This window comes from Pan troglodytes, chromosome 19, assembly GCF_028858775.2.
Source record: "Pan troglodytes isolate AG18354 chromosome 19, NHGRI_mPanTro3-v2.0_pri, whole genome shotgun sequence".
Taxonomy (NCBI): domain Eukaryota; kingdom Metazoa; phylum Chordata; class Mammalia; order Primates; family Hominidae; genus Pan; species Pan troglodytes.
In genome coordinates, this window is record NC_072417.2 from 36,621,864 (window position 1) to 36,646,029 (window position 24,166).

Genomic DNA, 24,166 nt, shown 5'->3' on the forward strand with positions numbered 1-24,166 from the left:
TTGTGGCCTAGTATATAATCAGTTTCTATAAATACGTATGTTTGGAGAAAATGATATTTACTGTGTATGGGGTACAAAGTTTGATATAGAGACATTAAATTGATGCAGTAAATTGTTCATTAGAATTTTCCATATTCGTATAGTGTTTTTTCTTATTTTTCAAATTTAAAATGTGATCAGACTGCATTTAGACCTTGTTTAAATTAATTCGGCCCAATACTCTGTGATCTTTTGAGCTTCAAGGTTTACTATATTCACTTGAATGTTTTCCCCTGCTTGACTCTTTAATTGCTCCTATTTTTATTTTAATTTACTTTAATTAATTTATTTATTTTAGAGAGACAGAGTTTTGCTCTGCTGCCCAGGCTGGAGTGCAGTGGCACAATCATAGCTCACTGCAGCCTCAAACTCATGGCCTGAAGGGATCCTCCTGTCTCAGCTTCCCGAGTAACTTGTACTACAGGCATGTGCTACCACACCCAGCTATTTAAAAATATTTTTTGTAGAGATAGGGTCTTGCTGTGTTGCCCAGGCTGGTCTTGAACTTCTGTCCTCAAGCAATCCTCCTGCCACAGGCTATTCTATTGCTCCTATTTGATCAACTCTGTGCCTTCCTTCTGGGATTTCTATTACACGTCCCTTTAGCCACAATTCCAAAATCCTAAAGTCTGAAAACCCAAAATGTTCCCATGAGTTGGCCACATTTATTTGGCAGTAAACCCTGACCAGCCATGATGTGAGACTATTTGTCGTCTTTATTTCCCTCTGTGTTTTCCTACAAAAGTGTTGATGGTTTCAATTACAGGGTACTGACCTAGACTCTGCAGGGAAGTGTATATAATATTAGCACATGCCCCACACCATCTTTCTAAAATCTTCCAATGCTGAATTTTGAAACACACCTGACTCCCAGGGTTTTGCATGAAGGATTGTTGGTCTGTACGTATGTCTACAATGGATCTCCTGAATAAATCTTCCACATCATTCTTGATTTTGTACTTCTCATATTTATTCTCTGCATTCTAGGTGAATTTCTTGTGTGTCTACACTAAATTAGTGTTTGGCATTTCTGCCTCTTTGTAGTTTCTTTCTCCATGAACATCTTTTTGGATCTAGAGTGATTCCTCCTTTGGACTTCTTGCTCTGTATTGGTCAATGGTCCCTTCAATTTGACTGGTAGAAAACACAAAGCAGAAGCTCTGTTTGCCAGAACACTTCAAATGCAAGAAACAAAAACCCAGCTGGCTTTAGGAGAAAATGAACATCACTGGGAAGATAACGGGGAAGGTGATGAAACCAGGACATCTCCAGGAACCTCAGAGATTCCAGGTGCTATTCTCTCTCCTGCTCGCTCGCTCTCTCTCTCTCTCTCTCTCTCTCTCTCTCTCTCTCTCCCTGTCTTTCTCTTTCTCTCTCTCATCTCTCTCTGGCTTCACTGGCTTCATTTCCTCCCTCTGCAGTTAGATTTTTGTCCCTTAATTAGAAACGTGAACACTAGTAGCATCAAATTCATCTCCTTTGAGCTCTGGATAGAGTTTCTCTTTTCCAGCTTCAGGGAAACATTTCAGGAGGGGCCGATTGGCCTGGCCTCGGTGTCATTCCCAGAATTGTGTCCAATAGATGAGGCCAATTATTATTTTTTTGAGACAGAATCTTTTTTTTTTTTTTTTTGAGACACAGTCTCACTGTGTCGTCCAGGCTGGAGTGCAGTGGTGTGATCTTGGCGCACTGCAACCTCCGCCTCCCAGGTTCAAGCAATTCTCCTGCCTCAGCCCCCCAAGTAGCTGGGATTACAGATGTTCACCACCACGCTCAGCTAATTTTTGTATTTTTAGTAGAGACGGGGTTTTACTGTGTTGGTCAGGCTGGTCTGTAACTCCTGTGATCACCTGTCTCGACTTCCCAAAGTGCGGGGATTAAAGACGTGGGCCACCCACCCTGCTGAGGCCAATTATCAAAAGAGGTGGGGGAGGGATGCCGAGCAGATTAAACAGCAACATCCACTTTCTACCTTTTCTGAAATGTTGATACATTCACTTCAAGTTGGGGAGTTTCTCCTGCTTCTCCCGGGTGGTCGTCTTTTATTTGCAGGGTCGTTTCTTGCGTTTGCTCACGTGGGAGGAAGCCCCGCGGCGTGGATCTGCTGCCTGGTTCAGCCAGGAGGATCTGAGGTGCAGGCCTCCTGTGTGCTGGGTCGGCCCGCCCCCAGCCCTCCAAGACAGCAGAGGAGAAGGGCTCTGTCAGGGTTCTCCCAGCACCAATTCCAGAAGCATTGGAATAGTCGCCTTTATAGTGTCTCTGTTAGGTTTCCATTTGCTACAGTAACAGAAATAAAGAGGATTTATTGGCTCCCATCGCTTAAAAGGTCCGTTATTGGTGGGGGTGGGGGATGGGATGTGGGGCAATCAGGGCTCCCGCTCTGGTTCTTGGGACTCCCCAGGCTCATCTTTCCCCTGTGCTGGCAGCAAGGTGGCTGCCACAATTCTAGACCTCACCTGACAACATGCCCAGGAAGACAGCCTCTTCCGGCAGCAATCTCTTCAGCACCAGGGTGTAATGTCCCAGAAGCTGCCAGCAGACTTCTCCTCACATCTCAGTGACTCCAACCCCTTTGTGAACCCATCCCTGTGTCCAGGGAGATGTCATGTGCGAATCCGCTCAGGCCTGGTTTCCTGAAACAATCAATGGTTGGGGATAGAAATCCGCTTAGGCCAATTGGACCAATCCCTGCTGCTGGCAGTGAGGTCAGTCTTGAAGCACATGGGTTACGTGAGGGAAGGCGGGAATCTGAATGAAAGCTGGGATACTGCAGGGCAGAAGGAAATGGGTGCTGGGTAGGAAACCCCTTAACAAGCATCCTCTGCCTCCTTTCCATGTCTGAACCAAGTCCCTGCCATCCCAAACTCTGCTGGAAATTCCCCCGTGAGAATCCGGGAGGGGAGATAAACTAGATGTTCACACTCACCTTGCCATTTTATCCCCCAAACCCTTAGAGGCCACCCAATTCAAACCCCTCATTTTACAGATAATGAGGCTCAGAGAGGCAAGTGACTGTCCAAGGTCACGCTGTGGCTACAGTTGGCTGTAAAGGCATTCAAACCTTCCCAGTTCTTTTTCTGAGACCCGTCTGTGATGGGTAATTTTATGTGTCAATGTGGCTAGGCCACAATACCCAGATATTTGACCAAACATTATTTTAGATATTTCTGTGAAGGTATTTTTTACATGTGATTAACATTTAAATCAACAGACTTTGAGTAAAGCAGATGACCTTTGAAAAGGTAGGTGGGCCTCACTCAATCAGTTGAAGGCCTTAATAGGAAAATGGTTACCTGCCCAGAGAAGAGGGAATCCTGTGAGTGGACTCAGCTGCACCTCTTCCGTGGGTCTCCAGCCTGCCTGCTGACCCTGCAGATTTTGGACTTTGCCAGCCTTCACAATGACATGAGCCAATTTTTAAAATTAAATTCCTCTCCCTGTGCATACACATTCTATTGGTTCTGTTTCTCCGGAGAACTCTGACTTCCCTAAAGACTCAACCTATTCTTTATCCTGACTTTGGACCTACACCTATGTTTTAAAAAGTAATATTCTAGGGCCGGGTGGGGTGGCTCACGACTGTAATCTCAGCACTTTGGGAGGCCGAAGTGGGTGGATCACGAGGTCAGGAGATCGAGACCATCCTGGCGAACACGGTGAAACCCCGTCTCTACTAAAAATACAAAAAAAATTAGCTGGGCGTGGTGGCGGGCACCTGTAGTCCCAGCTACTCAGGAGGCTGAGGTAGGAGAATGGCGTGAAACCAGGAGGCGGAGCTTGCAGCAAGCCGAGATTGTGCCACTGCACTCCAGCCTGGGCAACAGAGCTAGATTCTGTCTCAAAAAAAAAAAAAAAAAAAGTAATATTCTAAAAGAGTGGCTGCTCAGCAATGGGTATAGGGTTATTGAATAACTAGTTTTCAGTTAGTGATGAGCTGGAGGAGTGTATAGAAACTAATGTCAGGGTTTTCACAACTGTAGCAATAATGTAACTGCAGAAAAGAGGCTTACCCTGTTGATGTTCAACATCAGCAAAGATCCTTTTCTCCCCGCTGTAGCTCTTCCTGCTTGAGACAAAGTGTCCATGTTATCAGGATCTGCTATGGGCCATCAGGCTCCCTTTACTTGCCCTTTGGGCCGCCCACATCCATTTCCCCTTCCAAAACTCCTTTTGGGGCATTACCCTTCCCCATTGTGGGTGGTGCTCCTACTATGGATGCTTAAGGGGCTAGACCTGTCTCTCCTGGTTCCAGTTCAGCCACAGTGTGAGCACGAAGGGCAGGAAACCGGGCTCCTCGCCCTTCTTGCTGCTTGGGTGACAATCCTGGGGTCATTCGTAGGCCCCATCACTGTTCCTGCTTCTAAATGGAGAGTATTTTGGCAAATCTTCCTTGCAGAGTCCGGGGGCTCATCCCTGTTATTTGTTCTATCTTGGTAAAGCCAGGTTAAGACATCTGGGCAAGCGGATAGTAGCGTGGTCCCCAGGAAGGGTGGGTGGAGGGCGCTGGCCTTTGGGCTTGCCTGGACCAGGGTGGGAGGGGGCAAGGTTACCAGGAAGCAGGGCTATGAGGGCTAAAATCAGGAGGTGCTAATAATGCTGGTGGGGGGACAGGGGTGTGTGGCTGGCTTGGAGTGGGGTATGAGAGCCAAGGTCTGTCAGCACGCAGAGGAGTGGCTGACTCATGGACTAGGGGCTGCGGAACCCAGTGGTTGCCTTTAGTTCCTGGATCCTGGGAGACTTCCGGAGCCTGGGTCTGGGGCAGCCTAGGGGTGGAGGCGGTGGGAGACAGGGGGAGGGGTGGGAGAGGAAGCCTTGCATGGCAGGGTGCAGGGTAGGAAACCAGTCAGGGGCCAGTTTGCATTGGCGGCTCCCATCCCCATCCCCACCCCCAAGCCCACCCCTACCCCTACCCTGCTACAGAGATGGGCCTGGGCTGGTGTCTTCTGCTTTGGCCTCAGCAGATCACACGATGGAAGCTGGCAGCCCTGTGGGCATGCCACTCGAGCCAGCTGTGACCTGCAGTTTCTGCTTCCTGGAGTATGGGGTGCCCACTCAGGAGAGCACGGCACACCCCACACCCCTCATTTTGAGGACGCTGGGAGGTGGGGACCAAGGTCCTGCAGCCCTGTGCTTGTGCTGTGAAAGGTAGCCTAGGAGTCCTGTGTCCGCCCATCCACATGGGGCCCCAGGAGCCTGAACAGTGGCAGGCAGATAGATGAGGAGGGAGAGAGAAGTGGGAAAGAAGGAGAGAGAAAGAGAGATGGGGAGAAGGGAGTGAGACAGAGAGAGGAAGGGATAGGGAGAGAGACAGAGGAGGCTGAGAGGAAAAGGAGCGAGAGAGATAGGGAGAGAGACACAAAAGGCAAAGAGAAAGACAGGGAGAAACGAGCATAAGTAGGAGGTCACGTGACTCTTGATCCCAGTTCCCAGTGAAAACTGTAGGTCGCCATCACCTAACTACGCATGCAATAGTCTTCTGCCTGCTGCTTACAGCCCGAGAACCCCTTCTCCGAGAGAATAAAATTTTTGACTGTTGCCCTTTCTCACTGGAGTTTGCTTGTGTCTTCTGATGAACTGTGATGTCTCACCTATCACCTTCCTGGGCTCAAGGATCCAGGAAAAGCTGATGCCTCTTTTGGGGAGGCTCTGCAGTGCCTTCATCTCACTAGGCTCCCCAGGAAGCTTGCGAACTTGGCTTGAGCACTGAGCATCCGAGTATGTGCCGGGCCTCTGCTTCTCTCTTTCAGTAAGAGGGAGAACCAACAAAGAGACTGAAGCATGGTCTGCAGAGAAGGCACTTGTGGAAACACCAGGAGAATGAGCGGCCTGAGTTGTCTTCATTTCTCCTAAAAACACGCATTCCCTCCCAGACCACCCTAGTGAGGGCATGAAGCACAGTGAGTGTGCGTGTCTGTGTGTGTGTGTGTGTGTGCAGGTATGTACATGTGAATGTATTTGTGTGTTTGCATCTGTGTGCATGTGTGTGCATGTGTGTGTGCATGTGTGTGTGTTGCAGGGCTTTATAGTGGACAGGATGTGGGAGGGCAGCTGCAGCTCCAAGCTGCAAGTCTTTCTGATAGAATGGTTAAGATTCCCTGGACCACAAAAGAGAATGTTTTCATCTGCACCCATTTTTATTAGCATTTAAAACCTGTATTCTTCGTAGCATGTAAAGCTTAAGTTGCTTAACCATTCTTAGAAACATTTACACCAGCGGTCCCCAAACTTTCTGGCACCAGAGACCAGTTTTCTTGAAGACAACTCTTCCACAGACCCGGGAGAAGGGGAAGGAATGATGCGGAGATAATTCAAGCCCATTACATTTATTGTGTGCTTTATTTCTATTATTATTTCACTGTAATATATAATGAAATAATTACACAACTCACCATAATATAGAATCAGTGGGAGCCCTGAGCTTGTTTTCCTGTATCTACATCGTCCCATCTGGGGGTGATGGGAGACAGTCAGAGATCATCAGGCATTAGGTTCTCATAAGGAGCACGCAATCTAGATCCCTGGCATGCTCAGTTCACAGTACGGTTCATGCTCCTATGAGAATCTAATGGTACCGCTCATCTGACAGGAGGCACAGCTCATGCAGTAATGTGAAGGATGGGAAGCGGCTGTTTCTACAGATGAAGCTTTGCTCACTGGCTGGCTGCTCACCTCCTGCTGTGCAGCCTGGTTCCTAACAGGTGGGGACCCCTGATTTACCCAGTAAGATAAACACATTTTTATGTCAATTGAAATCATTCACCCTGCACCACCCAAAATTATCTTGCATACCTACGCCCACCCAAGGGTCCCATAGCACACTTTGAGAGCTGTAGACAGTAAGCCTGGAGCTCCATGGAGCATTCCATCTCTCCACCATCTGTGGGCTAACAGGCTGTGTTAGTTTCCTAGGGCTGTTTTACAGTACCACAGACTGGGCACTGTCAACAACAGAATGTTACTATCTCACAGTACCAGAGGCCATGAGTCCAAGATCAAGGTGTCAGCAGGGTGGGTCCCTTCTGAGGCTGTGCAGGAAGGCTCTGTTCTAGGCCTGTCTCTTGGCATGTAGGTGATCGTCTTCTCCCTGTGACTCTTAGTTAAGGGTGATTCTGGCGAGAGCTCAGAAGAGGAGAGCTGGACAGAGTGTCTGTAGCATATGGAGGGGTTCGGGCATGGTGTCTCATGCCTGGAATCTTAGCACTTTGGGAGGCTGAGATGGGAGGATTGCTTGAGGATTAGAATTCAAGACCAACCTGGCCAACATAGGGAGACCCGGTCTCTTTAAAAAATAAAAATATGGAAGGGAAAAGTCATTCAGATGGAGTCTCAGATGGCAATGAAGAACATGTTATTAGAAACTAGAGGAAAGGTGACGCTTGTCATAAAGTGACAAAGAACTTGGCTGCATTGTGCTCCTAGTGTTTTCTGGAAGGCAGAACTTGTGAGTGATGAGAGGCTGCACTCTCATCACAGGCCCATGGTGCCAGGGCACTGACGGCAGTACGGTTTCCAAGGAAGGCCCTGGGGTACCCTGAGGACCTTGGGGCTTGCTGCCCAGCACTCCCTGAAGTCACTGGTCCCCACATTCTGGTGTGGCACTCCTTGACTGCTCCAAGTGTTGCTCAATGGGCTCCGGTCCAGTGGGGACGTGATGTCACCACTCCAGAGGACACAGGCAGAAAAGCCTTCGGCAGCATCCACGTGGTACTAATTCTGCAGGTGTACAGATTTTGCTTTTCCCTTATAGAAATTATAGAGTCTGTCAAAAGACTGTCACCTGGTCATGCTAAGTCACCTTATAAATCCATTATGAAAACCACTTCTAATGTCTTGATCTTTGTCTAATTTTCTAAACACCCAGGTTGGTGACAAACTGAGCTACAGTTAAGTAGTTAATAGAACCGTCGTACACTCAAAATAATGTTTAATCTTTCTTTAACTTTTAATTTTGTCACAGCAGTTTTATATATTATACCATTCTTATCACTTCGTAATTGCTCTTTAACTGCCACCTTAAAGACTCCAATCACCTAAATAAAAACATTTTGTCCACAAATCCACCACAACCAGAAATGGGTACTAAGAAATTTTAAAAGGTATATACATCCTGACACCTTTTTTTGTTGTTGTTGCCATTCTGGATATCAATCATTTCTTAATACTTTTAAATTAGCTGGAAATGAAGCATCAGCTCTCATTTAGCTGTAAGTTTCACATATTTAAAACGTTTCATTTTTTTTAAGTCTACAAAATAAATTTAGACCAGGAATTTTTACCAATGTTTCAGACATACACAGGAAGTTATGTTTGAACCCCTACCAACATACTCAAATATATATATTATTTATATATATTTGAGAATACATATATAGTACATGTATATATGTATATGCACACAAACATATACACATACACACACACACACACACACATATATATATATAAATTTGAAAAGCACTAATATCTACTCACAACCAGTGTCTTTGAGGTGGTTGATGGCACTGGAAAGAAGATGAACACAACGGAGAAATCCAGCACCTTGTTTCTTATGGATCTTCTTGTGATTCCATACACTGATTGTAACTGAATCAGACTTTTCAATATACCTAAAAATGAAAACGGCTACATGAGTATGTTGGTAGTTATAAGGCAGTGGATGTAAAATTTTTCTTTTGTTCTTTTTATACCCTAAAGTTACAAATATGCTTCAGAGCCTGGCTAGATTATGCAAAATATGTGAGTTAATCCACAGGATTGCATATAAAGTTTTTAAAAATCTTGAAAGTAAAATTTTTAAAAACAATTTTAGTATATTTTTATCACATCTGCCACTCTCAAGCTGGGCTATAATTCTAGTTAGTAAAAAGGCTATTTTGGTAGCTAGTGTCTAATAACACTAAGGGGGTTTATTAAATAACTTCTTTCCAAGAAAAAGAATCTTAAAAACTTTTATCACGGCCGGGCACGGTGGCTCACACCTGTAATCCCAGCACTTTGGGAGGCCGAGGCGGGTGGATTACAAGGTCACGAGATCGAGAACATCCTGGCTAACACGGTGAAACCCCGTCTCTACTAAAAATAAAAAAAAAATTAGCCGGGCGTGGTGGTGGGTGTCTGTAGTCCCAGTTACTTGGGAGGCTGAGGCAGGAGAATGGCGTGAACCCGGGAGGCAGAGCTTGCAGTGAGCCGAGATCGCGCCACTGTACTACAGCCTGGGAGACAGAGCGAGACCCCATCTCAAAAAACAAAACAAAACAAAAACCTTTTATCACAGTCACATTTTAAATACATTTCAATGACATGACCTACTTTTCAAGGGATAGTGTCAAGTCTGACAGACCAAAAATCTGACCTACCTGTTATATTTCAAAATGCTATAGAACAAAAGCTGTTTGTAATGCTTTTCCCCTGCTTCTTTCCTGTATGCAGGCCTTGAGCGAGCAGGACTCTTGCAGATTTCACTTCACCTCCTGCAGACAAGCAGTGCAGGGAAAAGCATTACTGTACTTGTCTGTGGATATACCTGCAAGTACGTAAAGGCTCTACCACAGCCAATTGTTAACATGGCGTCAACCCATGCAAAAAGATAATATAATAACATAATTATGTCAGTAGAATCCTAGCTCTATTTCAATGACATTAAGAGGTCAAAGTTTTGGTCTAAAGTACTGCTAATTCAATAAATTAGCAATATCAGAAAAATTCACCTAGTATAGAGAAAAACCTAAACCACTTAAGTAACGACTAAAGCTTTCAAATAAGGAACATGGAAGGTACACTTGAGCCCCGGGATCCAGCTGTGCCTAAAAAATGGCCACCCCTGGACTTTTCATTATGCAAATCAGTACATTCCCTTTTTAAAAATTAAGCCGATTTGAACTTGGTCTCTGTTGCTTGCAAATGAAAAGATTTGAACTAAAATATTGTTCAGTATAAATGTACCAATTTTCAAATACACCTACCCGACCTATCTTGGTATATATCTACTAGCATGTAATTCCAGAGCCAGAATCCAGTAATTAAGTAGCTGAATTACCCAAACCAAACATTTTTTTTAAAGTCACATTAAACCAGTTGTCCAACTAGTAAGCCTGGTTTACAGGTATGCTGAAATACATATATTGATTACCTCAGTCCTCAGGACAATGCACCACTGGCTTAAGCAACTTCACCTGTTTAGTCCAGTGTGCCATAATATTTTTTATGTGTACCATGATATGAAAAGGTTGGGAAGCTCTACATTAAACCGTAATGAGAAATTGCTAATTATGGACCTTCTGGAAGACAGCCTAACTCTGAATTACTCAAAATTATGAAATATATTGTATTACTTAAGTGTACATGTCACAAACATTCTGTCCAAATATTCCTGGGCCAGAAATTAATCAGAAATATTACCTTTTCTTATACACAGAGAAGTACATGCTCTCACTTTAATGAAACCTCATATAATATAACATACATGGCCACGTAAAAGAAAAAGTAAAGACTTTTATAATTGAAAGTTAAACAGAGGGCTCTATTAGCTTCTATTAAAACTTTGACTTCACTAACAAATACATGATTTATAAACAAGTTTCAGGATGTTTTGTTGAGAGGGGTAGATGGTAACCTCTATGGGTGATATAATGTTACCATATAGACAAAAGTATAATATATATACTCAGGATTTGGGGCTAAAATTTAATTATTAGACTTTTGTTTGTACACTTAGCCAATTAAAGGCAAGGATTTTGCAAAATGACCTCAGACACAAGCAAGAGAGAAGCCTCTGGTAGCCAATTAATATTAACCGTAAGATAAAACATAACGAGCACATGCAAAGATGTTCAACATCATTAGTCATGAGGGAAATGCACTTCCAAACCATGACGAGGTACAACTTCATACACACTAGGGGGGCTACAGTTTTTTTAAAGGAAAATAACAAGCGACAGAGGACTAAAGAAACTTCTAGTGGAAAACAACAGTCATGACAGATCAAAATCAGGATGCCATCAGCAATACTCTGAACCTACACTGTCCAAAATGGTATCCACCAACCACATGGGACCTTTGAGTACTTCAAATGTGGCTAGTCCACATTGAGGCAAGCTGCAAAAGAAAACACTGATTTTTTCTTAACATAAAATGAGAAAACCACTGATTTTTCAAAGACATAGTAAATATGTATATATACATAAATAAGTAGCTCAATATTTTTATACTACCATGTTGAAAATATTTTTGATATATTGAATTAAATAACATATATTATGCTTAATTTTCAGCATAATAAATTATGCTTATTATGCATAATATAACTATATTATATTACGGGTCTTGCTATGTTGCCCAGTGTGGTCACAAACTCCTGGCCTCAAGTTATCCTCCCATCTCAGCCTCCTGAGTAGCTGGATTACAGGTGCAAGCCACCATGCCCAGTTTATTATGCTTAATGTCGTCTGTTTCTTTTTACTTATCTTAATGTGGATACTAGGAAATTTAAAATTACAGATGAACTCCCATTTGTGGCTTACATTATATTTCTACTCAACAGTACGGATCTAAATCTAGAAGATAATGGAGCAATGTATTCAACATTTGGAGATAAAGTGCTATTTCATCTAGAAGCCTGTACACAAACCATACCAACAGATAAGAAACCAAAATATATTTTCTGATAAGATCTCAACTTTCTTCCCATCTTTGTATTATTTCTCAAAATGACAACAGATGATAGAGTTCACCAAATCAAGAGAGTAAACAAAAAATAGGAAGTCACTAAATCTAGAAGAGACAAAGGAAATTGCCAACATAACAATAAAGGCAAGTCCCAGGACAACTGCACAGCAGGTCTTAGAGAACCATCACACCAGACTGAAGAAAGAGAACACAGACCCCCAGGAGGGGTATCTCCAAGAAGAAACAAAGCCAATGGAATACTGACAGAATTGAATATATGGAGAAAAGATCTTTAGTTCTGTAGGAGAGTTTGAGGATTATGACATGTAATTTCTCATTTCTAGCTAGGAGATAAATAGAAAACTAAACAAAAGGGAAAAGTAGCTACTAACTTCAGAAAAAACAAAAGCTGTCAAGAAAGAAAATATAATTCTTGTACCCATGTGACCCAACTATGGATATTTACATAATCATAATAATGTAAACATGGAACAATGGTTTAATCAAAAAGGTTCCTATAATTATATTGGAAGATTAAAGAAAGGAAGGGGCTTGTGAGTGTCATGGGAATGGGGATGACGAATACCAATTTTAAAAGCTGAACCACTGGGCTGGGCATTATACCCCATGCCTGTAATCCAAATACTTTGGGAGGCAAAGGAGGGAGAATCACCTGGGCCCAGGAATTCAAGACCAGACTGGGCAATATAGGAAGACCCCATCTCTACAGAAAATTACCAAAAAAAAAAAAAAAAAAAAATTAGTTTGGCATGGTGGCATGCACCTGTAGTTACAGCTACTCAGGAGGGTGAGGTGGGAGGATCAGTTGAGTCCAGGAGTTTGAGGCTGCAGTGAGCTATGATTATGCCATTGCACTCCAGCCTGAGCAACAGAGTGAGACTGTCTCTAATTTTAAAAGAATTTTTCATAAAAAATAAAGCTGAATTATCTTCTATGTAGGAAATTCGAAAATATCTAAAACTAGGCTGGGTGCAGTGGCTCACGTCTGTAATCCTAGCACTTTCGGAGGCCGAGTCAGGCAGATCACTTGAGGTCAGGGGTTCGAGACGAGCCTAGCCAACATGGTGAAATTCTGTCTCTACTAAAAGTACAAAAATTAGCTGGGCATGGTGGTGGGCACCTGCATTCCCAGCTACTCGGGAGGCTGAGGCAGGAGAATTGCTTGAACCCAAGAGGCAGAGATTGCAGTGAGCCAAGATGGTGCCACTACACTCCAGCCTGGGTGACAGTGCAAGACTCTGTCTCAAAAAAAAAAAAAAAAATTACATAAAACTAAAAAAAGAAAACTGTGATGGTATAAAATAAGGAACATATCTAGAAACAGATGAATATACCAGAATAAACAGCCAAAGTTATTAGAGCAGTTGCCTTGAGGATGGGAATCAGGAATGAGAAAGGACCAGGGACCTTGCTGTTTTCCATAAAACCTTTATAGCATCATTTGCCTTTTTTAAATGGTGCATATACTCCTATGATTAAAATAAAATTTAAAAGAAAGAAACCATCTACATAAAGGCAAAAAGAATGCCTATTCAGTGTAACCCAAATTCTGATTTCTGGTTTTATAATTGGTCTAAAGTGGTGAATTAATACCTTTATTTAATTGAAAAAAGTGGGGGGGACTGCTCTACTGTGAGCCAGTTTCATTTTGTTCTTCATAGAATTTTAGGGATACCTCATCTTTCAAAACCTGTCTATAAACCAAAGCACATTCCCACTGGGCTTTTCTTTACCCCTTTTGTGAAGACCAAATTATAGCGTAGATGAAACTCAGATCATTTCCCACGATTCTTTTCAAAGACTATATCAAGTAATATTAATTATATGTTTCATTTCAACCTAATCGTTTAAACCTACAGGTCATAATGCTGATTCCACTTTGGATCGAGCATATTCTTCACAGTATCTATAGAATGGCATTGCCCAGATCCATCAACCACCACCTTAGCAAATGGATCAGGAAGTCCTGTGAAAAAGATTTTTGAAATTAATAATTTGACATGTGAGATAGAAGATTATACAAACATTTCATTTGCTACAAAAGATTATTCCATTATTTTAAAAAAAGTTTAACAGCTATAAATGAATATTCCATTTTTTTAAAAAAGACTAAAAGTTACTTCTATATAAAACACCAAAACTTTATTTTTTCTCATTTCTGTCTCAAAATATTCCCAGTTTAAACTACCAAAATCTAGAGATTACTTCGTAATGTGGAAGGTTTTCTAAGTTGTTACCAGCCCTCTGACCCAAGGAAGGTGAATTCTTGTAACCATTCATGGCTTTTTCTTTCCAAACGTCTCCCTCAGTAGCTCATTTAAAGGAGAGCTTATTAGAGGTTTTTATACAGGAACACAAGCTACAGAGAAATCAAATTAGCAAATGGGTTTTGCTGAATAACTACCAGGAAAAATGAGACCGAAACAAAAGATGTAACACTCTGGCTTAAAAGAGCTTACTATCTACGTGGAAAGATAAAAAATGCTATACGCAAAACAAAAACAAAAACCAGAAACAAAAATACCTGAGAATAAACAAGTGCTTAGTGATACTGATTATAATGTAAACACATATCACTATGTTAGGTACTATTCTAAATACTTTACATTCATCCTTAATCCTTACAATAACCCTCTAAGGGAGATATTATTATTTTCCCTATTTTACTGATGAGGAAACTAAGGCACAAGGGGGTCAATTAAGTAGCCCAAGGTCACACAGTAGTAAGTGGCAGAGCCAGGGTCTAAAGTATAGATGCTAAACCCATCTGGCTCTCGACTTCATGATCTTAACCACTGTGCTGGATTTTACCCCTCATTTACTACATGGTTCAACAGTGAGTACAAGTAAGAGCTCAGAAAATCAGGAGAACAACTTGAATCTGAACAGTAAAGAAAGGGCTTTAGGGGAGAGGGGAACTCATCTGGGCTTTAAAGCAGGGGTCTCCCACCCCTGCACCATGGGCCGGTACAAGTTTGTGGCCTGTTACAACCGGGCCACACAGCAGGAGGTGAGCAGCAGGAGAACAAGCATTATGGCCTGAGCTCCACCTTCTGTCAGATCAGCAGCAGCATTAGATGCTCATAGGAGCTGGAACCCTATTGTGAACTGCGCGTGCAAGGGATCTAGGTTGTGCGCTCCTTACAAGAATCTAATGCCTGATGATCTGAGATGGAACAGTTTCATCCCAACACATCCCCTGCTCCCCACATCCTTGGAAAAACTGTCTTGCACAAAACCAGTCCCTGTGCCAAAAAGGTTGGGGACTGCTGCTTTAAAGGACATACAGGAGAAGGAGGACTTTCCTAGCAACAGGAAGAGCGCCAACGAGGGTATGACAATATAGTATTTAAAAGACTTTGAAGAGTCTAACCAAAGAGTTTCTGCTAAGGTGTAAAAGTAAATACTGTTGGAAATATGAATGAGCCAGTAAGAGGAGCTTAGAAGTCAGACAATAGGGCTTGGACTGATTGAGGTAGATAACAGGGAGCCATTTCAGGTTCTTGAGCATGGCTGTAATTACAGTCATATTTTCCTATCAGTGGTATTCAGGGCCTACTAGGAGAAAGAAAGATTAGAGGTGACCATATATGAAGCTGTTGTAATCATCCAACAGTAGGACGAAAGGACCCTGAACGAGGAAAGTCATATGGAAAGAGAAAGGAAATGAAAATTAAGAGAGCTATTCTGAAAGATCTAATACAAATCAATAAGAAACTTGTATCAAAGATGACAATACAGTTTTCGGCCCAAAGCCATAATGAAAATGATTTTTTTGACAAAAATTTAAAAGGTGGAACTAAAAATGTTAGACAAAAATGACACTTCACATGTTAGACATACTGGGATAGAGTAGATTTCCTGTGGACAGCTGAAAATACTAGAACAAAACAGTGTTAAGTGTTGGTAACTGGAGAAATTTTGCATGTTGGTATCAATGCTAATTTTTTTAAGATACTAATTTGCCAAGGTTCAAGGACAGACAAATCACCTATCAGTTCCCCAATTCTATGATTCTGTGATCTATCACCTTCAAATAATAAAGGAAGACCAAAACTTAAGGGTTATGTTTCAAACAAACTTGGTAAGTTAGGGTATTAAATCTATTTGACTATATTATTCTTGAAGCTGAGTGCTATGCATAGTATTTCAATAATGCCTAACCATTTATAAATGTGTTCAATGGAAGAATGTTTTTATCTCCACCCTCAATTCATGAAGTATTTCCTCCTTTGAAGAATTTACTCTATCTTGTTATTTTCACTCTACTATTTAAACATATAAATTTATGTTTATAAGCAAAAACAAAAAAATCACATTTCTATACTTTCCCTTTGGGTGTTATTAAACTAGTTGAAGAATTAAGTCTCTCTGCTGGTTTCTTGCTTTTTTAAAAAATTAAAATAAAAAGAATTAAAAATTAGTCAGGCACAGTGGCTCATGCCTGTAATCCCAGCACTTTGGGAGGCTGAGGCGAAAGGATTACTTGAGCCCAGGAGTTTGAGACCAGCCTGGGCAACACAGTAAGACCCCACCTCTACAAAAAAAATTTAAAAGTTAGCCAAGGGTGGTGGCATACGTCTGTAGTCTCAGCTACTCAGGAGGCTGAGGTGGGAGGATCGCTTGAGCCTGGGAGGCTGAGGCTGCAGTAAGCCACGATCATGCCACTGCACTCCATCCTGGTTGACAAAGCAAGACCGTATCTCAGGGGGAAAAAAAAAATTAAGGATTAAGAAAAACATCTGACAAAGGACTAATATCCAGAATCTACAAAGTATGCAAACAAATCAGCAAGAAAAAAAAAAACAAACAATTCCATCAAAAAGTGGGTTAAAGACATGAATAGACAATTCTCAAAAGAAGATATACCAACCAAGATAGGCCAACAAGCTTATGGAAAAATGCTCAACATCACTAAGTATCAGGGAAATGCAAATCAGAACTACAATGCGATGCCACCTCACTCCTGCAAGAATGGCCATAATCAAAAAATAAAAAAAAAACAGATGTTGGCATGGATGCAGTGAAAAGGGAACACTTTTACACTGCTGGTGGTAATGTAAACTAGTACAACCACTACGGAAAACAGTGTGGAGATTCCTTAAAGAACTAAAAGTAGATCTACCATTTGATCCAGCAATCCCACTACTGGGTACCTACCCAGAGGAAAAGAAGTCATTATACAAAAAAGATACTTGCACACGCATGTTTATAGCAGCACAATTTGCAATTGCAAAAATATGGAACCAGCCCAAATACCTATCAGTCAATGAGTGGATAAAGAAAATGTGGTATGTATACACACACACACACACATACACACACACATATATACACATATATATACACCATGGAATACTATTCAGCCATAAAAAGAAATAATAGCATTCACAGCAACCTGGATAAAATCGGAGACTATTATTCTAAGTGAAGTAACTCAAGACTGAAAAACCTAACATTGTATGTTCTCATTCACATGTGGGAGCTAGGCTATGAGGATGCAAAGGCATAAGAATGATACACTGGACTATAGGGACTGTGGGAAAGGGTAGGGGTAGTGAGGGATAAAAGACTACACACTGGGTACTGTGTACACTGCTTGAGTGATGGGTCCACCAAAATCTCAGAAATCACCACTAAAGTACTTATTCACGTAATCAAACACCATCTGTTCCCTCAAAACCTACTGAAATAAAAAAAAAAGAAAACCTTTTTCCATACAAAATGTGGCTTCCAGATCCTTAATTAAGTAGGAAAGTCACAGCCTTTTATGTTTCCTTTCTGTTAAATAACACAATAAACAAAAATACAAGTTCAATATCTTAATTTAAAAAATAAGTTTCAACTTAACCTGATTATATTATTCTACAAAAATTTAATTGAGAACCAAGTTACTCTAATGTGGTCAAAAGCTATCAGGTTTCCTGAAGTTAGTGAGACATCTAGTGGTAAATACAAAGTGGCTAGAGAACTTTGCATTTAAAAAATTTCTTGGCTGGGCGTGGTGGCTCACGCCTGTAATCCCAGCATTTTGGGAGGCCGAGGCTGGCGGATCACGAGGTCAGGAGATAGAGGCCATCCTGGCTAACACGGTGAAACCCCATCTCTACTGAAAATACAAAAAATTAGCCGGGCGTGGCGCCATGCGCCTGTAGTCCCAGCAACTGGGGAGGCTGAGGCAGGAGAATCGCTAGAACCCGGGAGGCACAGGTTGCAGTGAGCTGAGATCGCCCCATAGCACTCCAGCCAAGAGCGAAACTCCATCTCAAATAAATAAATAAATGTCATTATGGTGTATAGGCATACATAAAAACCTGTGTAATAGAATAAAGCTATCATTTTTAAGGCCTTGAATTAATAAAATATGTAGTGAAACAAGATTAAGATGCTAGCATATCTAAAGGGAAATTTTTAAAGTTAAACTTCCTTACATTATAGACAAGGTTAACCTCCTTATTGCCAAGGGCTTTGAAATTAATAATATGAGAAGCAGCATACAAAAACATTAAATTTATAAAAAGGTCTGAAATAAATGCTCTGGAGGAGTAATCTTATTCTACTTCTCCATACCTAAGAATTTAAAATATTAGAAATTACACTAAACTGCTTTTTGCAGCCTTTGGTTTTCAAAAACAATACTGGTCTAAAAATTACCCCAAAGTTTTTACTGTAAAGAATATTTTTCTATCCAAACCATTGTAAGAAAAGCCTGTATCCAACAGTCATATAGGTATAATATAGAAATCATATACTTTATAATCAATTTGTTCTAGAAATATTAGTTGAAGTTGATGGTGTTACTATACACCCCATTTTAATGATCATATGTTAATGTGTCACAAAGAACAGAAGTAGCTTGATGGATGAAATTGGATTCTAACCCCCAATTGCCTGAGGAATCTAAAATTTGGGATCAAATTATTAAATTAGCCCCACCTTCTTAGCACTGACAAATACCAAACGGTTCACTGATTGTGGTTTTAAGAATAATATGTGGTGGCCGGGCGTGGTGGCTCACGCCTGTAATCCCAGCACTTTGGGAGGCCGAGGTGGGCGGATCACTAGGTCGAGAGACGGAGATCACCCTGGCCAACATGGTGAAACCCCATCTCTACTAAAAATACAAAAAAAGCCGGGCATGGTGGCAGGCACCTGTAATCCCATCTACTTGGGAGGCTGAGGCAGGAGAATCGCTTGAACCCGGGAGGCGGAGGTTGCAGTGAGCCAAGATCGTGCCATTGCACTCCAGCCTGGGCAAAAAGAGTGAAACTGTGTCTCAAAAAAAAAAAAAAAAGAATAATATGTGGAAAAGTCTAATATCAATTGTGGGCAGTGATCTCATGGTTCAAATATTTCCTCTTCTTCAGAAAGAGTGTGTGTGAGTGTGTGTGAGTGTGTGAGAGTGTGTGTGTGTGTGTGTGTGTCACCATGCAAGAAATGTTTATACCTTTCAGTAAAAGGGCAATTCCACAATAAGGTTATTACCAAGTAACTAAAGTTTATACAGCATCTTGAAATCAAAGATACTCTATAAATTTAAAATACTAACATGGTATTAACTTAAAGCAAAGAACAATAATTTCAAAACATCTTATAGCCCAAGTGTATTGTAAACCAAATATAAATTCACTGTGAGATCTGTCTTTTTTTAAGTGATTTTTTTTCCTCTATTAGGGAACCCAGGTCTAAATGAACTGTTAAACACTTAGTCTAAAGGTATGCCAAACATTTCTTAAGGTCTTTACAAAGAATCAACTTTTTTTTTTTAAACAAAATGAGGCCTAGGTTAAATATTTTATTTGGCTTCTCAAGATGGACTGAGAAGTTGGGCACCAGCTCCAGACCAATTCCTGGATGCACATCAAACACAGCCCTGTCATTTATCCAGTCAGTCAAAACAATCTTTTCCATCTAACCTTTAATGTTTATGTCCTAAAAAGCTGCTAATTAAATCCAGCTCTTGAGATCTATTTGCTAAAATATATCCCATCTAATTTGTAAATGATGAACAAAAATGAAAAAAAAAAGTTCACTTTCCTGGCAAGACAGAAGACTCCACTGTAACCAAAGGAGGAAGGACAATGTTTTTAACATTTGTCAAATTTTAAGAGAAAACTATTCAGAGACAAATAGTTGTAAGAAACTCAGAGTGCCTCAAACTGTTTTTACTATTAAGTGGACACAGGGTATTTTAAAAATCCTCAGAAAAACCTGAAACAAAATCACTCTATAAATGTAGTTCAATATTCCCTCTTCCCCTAAAATATAAGCATAATCTTTCCTCTTAACAAACTTCACTTATAAATTTTTATAATGTATCATAGGCAGTACGGAAACCACAGATAAACACTTGAAGATCTACTGAGTCATACTTAAAACCTCAACTCATTTTATCTGCAGAAAATCAAAATCCCTATTTTTTCCCTCATTTTCTCTATGTAGCCTTGAGGGAAGTAAATGGAAACAGCTTATTTCTGATGCTTTCTGCACACCTGGGATCGCAGGTTCTTTCGATGATCACTGATTCCAGATAGCAACAGATAAACTCTAAAGCAACAAAGATCCCCTAAAAAGGTTTCCACTGACTTCTCCCAATATAAGGACATTGAATGGGGGGAAGTTGGGGGGAAATACAAGTATCCTCCAATCCAGGTTTTCCATTAAGAACCACTCAGTTAATGATTCCCTGCATTTTTCCTTAGGGAAAGCAAAACTTGTCATGAAGGTCATATATTATTTAAATCGCAGCCAACAGACATTCAAGCTAAATTCTCAAATACCAAATTCACTGCAAGTTTTCATCTAGCTGTACTGGGATGTGACACACAGGCATTCAACTACAAAATTAGCCCAAATAAATCTCAAAGTCTAGTGTGGACAAACATAATTACAGTTTATTCGTACACGTGCACGCACACACAAATCCTCTACGGAAAATTATCTTTCTCACCACTCATCCGAATATAAACGTGGACAATTTATCAGGGGTAAATGGTGAAGGTAGGATAACGTCGTGATTTCAATTCCTTTTCAAATCAAATACAAGTTTTCCTAAAATGGGGGTGACATGTCCATGTAAGAATACCAAAAATGGCACTGTAAGCAAAAATGTACCTGTAATGTTAAAGATTTCATGCACCTGGACTCATAAACACTTTGTAAGTGTAGTCTTCTATCTAGCAACCCCTCCGGACATTATTTTCCATTTAGAAAAAGGAAGGGGGAGGGTGGGGAGAGTAAGAGAAAGTTTGCTCTAAAGTTTGTATGAGCACAAGGTTAGAAAATTACCCCCTCCCCCACCCCCCCAAAAAGTGTGTTTTTAAAGCAGGTCTGGAGTTAGGAGTGACACAAGTTCTGCGGCCTACAAGTTACAACCCCAAACATGCCACCCTACAATCAGACACTTCCAAAACACAGTGTACAATAAGCCCGAGCCGTCGGATCAGACAGACACACAGGAAAAGTCAACCTCAGTCTCCTCTCCTCAGAGAGAAGTGAGTTTAAGGTGTGCGGCCCCGGCAGCGGTGGCCGGAGGCGGAGAGTAAAGATTTTGCAAGCGGGCATAAGTAGGTGTGCAAGGTAACAACCCGGGAACACACACGCACACCCTCCTGTTAAGCGCTCCATCTTTAAGGAGTAAACACTCCTTAAAGTTGCGCGCAGTCAGCAACCGGATTCAATGATCCTCGCCACGAGAGCTCTTCATCCCCTTCACGATCCCACCTGGGCGGTGGCCCAGGGGCTCCTCCCCGAGCCCCGGGAGGCAGCGTCGGGCTCTTTGACCAAGACTTTCCGACCTGAAATCCGCCTGAGATGCGAACCGATGTAACCTCCCCTCCACAGAAGACCACCCCCACTCCCCAAGTCATCCTCGGCTTTTTAAAGAATGTCCAAACCGGAGCGTGTGGTTTTCCAATTACTCTCCCTGAACTAGGCCTTCCCATTCCTCCAACCCCCAACTCACCATTGATTGCGATCCTGGCCCTTCCCACGTCAACAGGCACCCCCCGCCAGCTCGCCCACCCGGCGGCTGCCCAGCCCGGCCCGGCGCTCCCCCTCACCTGTCAGGTGCAGCTTGACAGGCCCGTTCCTCCGGCTTCCGGGGTTGGACATGTCCCCAGCGGCGGAGGCGGCGGGCAGGACGGGGACAGGAGCGACGGCGAGGCGCGGCGGAGTCACCACAGCGGCAGGGGCTGAGGCCCGAGCTTTTGGCGCTGCAACCGCCACGGCCGGAGGGTCCCGGACGTGCCGAGCGTAGTCGTCCTGAGCCGCGGAGGACGCGGGACGCCGAGCTCCCCGCTCCTCCCACTTCTCTTTCCTTGGTCTGGGCTGCACAACTAGGCGGCAGCCGGCCGCCCGCGCCTCCGCAGCATCCTCGCGGCCTCTGCGGCCTTTCCCTCCTCTCGTCTGGGCTAGGCCCAGTAGTCGACGGGGCTGGTCGGCTGAGGCGGGCGGTGCTCGGGCGGCGCCGGAGCAGGACTCTGGGCTCGGCTTCTCCTCCTCCACCCGCCCTTTTGTCTGAGGGACCCGGGATTTTGCTTTTCCCTTGTAGAAATGGTGGAGTCAGTGAAGAAATTAGCAGGGATGGATGTGGAGCTGACAGCTGAAGAAAGAAACCTCCTATCTGTTACATATAAGAATGTGATTGGAGCTAGAAGAGCCTCCTGGAGAATAATCAGCAGCCTTGAACAGAAAGAAGGAACAAGGGAGGAGAAGACAAGCTAAAAATGATTCGGAAATACCGGCAAATGGTGAGACTGTCGTACAACAGTCCCCCCTTATCCGCAGTTTGAGTTACCAGTGGTACAGTACAATAAGATATTTTTAGAGAAAAGAGACTACGTTCATATAACTTCTATTAGAGTATGTTATAATTGTTCTGGTATTAATCTTTTTCTGTGCCTAGTTTATAAATTAAACTTTACCATGAGTATGTATGTACAGAACAAAACATAGTATATATAAAGTTTGGTATTATCCATGGTTTCAGCGTATCCACTGGGGGGTCTCAGAATGGATCCCTCTCAGATAAAAGGGAACTATCGTATTTTCAAGAAAAATGATGTGTTTTGGGTTAAATTTGTCCCATTCTTCTTTTGATTGAAAGACTAAGGTTTTTTTTTTTTTTTCTAATCCAATATCGTTGTTTTTAATCTCTGGGTTTTATACAACAGAAATTATCTGGGGGAAGGAAGCTCTTGTTACCTGAATATGTCCTAATTTTTGTCTCTTATTTTTATGGTTTTAGAAAATGTCTCTGAAAAGGGAGGCTTGTTTCTTTTGAGTGTCTGGCTTAGTTCTCAGGCTTATGTCTGTCAGTAATTTGGCCATAGTTGTTGGCATTCGAGGTCACAGCCTAGTGCTCACATGACTGTATATGTAGTACACATTTTATATCTTGGTAGAGTTGTGTCTTTTGCTCACGTGGATTAGGCTATAGAATATTCCACGGCAGAGGCGAATAACTTTTTCTCCTGGAAGCTGCAGTAGTGGGCAAAAAAGTGAGACCCTGTCCCTAAAAATAAAGTTGTAAGCTTGGCCGGGTGCAGTGGCTCACGCCTGTAATCCCAGCACTTTGGGAGGCCAAGGCGGGTGGATCACAAGGTCAGGAGATCAAGACCATCCTGGCTAACACGGTGAAACCCCGTCTCCACTGAAAAAAAAACAAAAAATTCTCTGGGCGTGGTTGTGGGCGCCTGTAGTCCCAGCTACTCCGGAGGCTGAGGCAGGAGAATGGCGTGAGCCCGGGAGGCGGAGCTTGCAGTGAGCCGAGATCGCGCCACTGCACTCCAGCCTGGGCAACAGAGCGAGACTCTGCCTCAAAAAAAAAAAAAAAAAAAAAAAAGTTGTAAGCCGGGATTGATGTTACCATTACTATGAAATATGTTGGGTCAAAGAATTTCGATGACCAATAGACAAGTTTTGTGTCCCAGAGGAATGAGGAAGTAAGAAAGTTCAAAGTGCTGAAGAAAGAAGTCCATGAGCTACACTGTGGGACTTGGGCTAGCTAGGAAATGGAAGCAGGAAGCAAAGAGAGCAACTGATAAATTGGGAGAAGATGTGAAAAGTTCAAGTCTGGATGTCTTAGGTGAGATATATGCATAAGAAAGAAAGAAAGAAAGAAAGAGGAGAGAGAGAGGGAGAGAGGGAGAGAGAGAGAGAAAAGAAGGAAAAGAAAGAGAAAGAAAGAAAGAGAAGAAAGGAAAGGGAAAGAAAGAAAGAAAGAGAGAGAGTGTAGATGTCTTGATGAGTCCCTAAGTAGAAACACGAAGAGAAAAGGAACTAAAAGAGGAAACCACGGCCAAGAGTGGAGCATTACAACGTTAAGACTTCTAGTATGGAGCAGCACAGTTAGGGGTATGGACAAGTGCAAGTCTTGGAGTAGAAAGCAAAGAACTCTGTTGAATGGAACGTGGCCACACCATACCTTGGTGTGATCTCA

The 24,166-nt window shown here is 42.3% G+C and overlaps 1 pseudogene across 1 annotated transcript in view; it reads right to left on the bottom strand.

The window, feature by feature from the left end:
• Window positions 1-2,125: 2,125 nt before the first annotated feature.
• LOC104002875 (uncharacterized) overlaps window positions 2,126-24,166 on the bottom strand; it is a 28,266-nt pseudogene continuing 6,225 nt past the window's right edge. Inside the window, exons 2-6 of the transcript XR_010153415.1 lie at window positions 21,786-22,348; window positions 8,512-8,645; window positions 4,050-4,105; window positions 2,496-2,672; window positions 2,126-2,316 (exon numbers count right to left, since the gene is read on the bottom strand). The product of XR_010153415.1 is annotated as an uncharacterized LOC104002875 (transcript). The remainder of the gene's footprint in view (window positions 2,317-2,495; window positions 2,673-4,049; window positions 4,106-8,511; window positions 8,646-21,785; window positions 22,349-24,166) is intronic.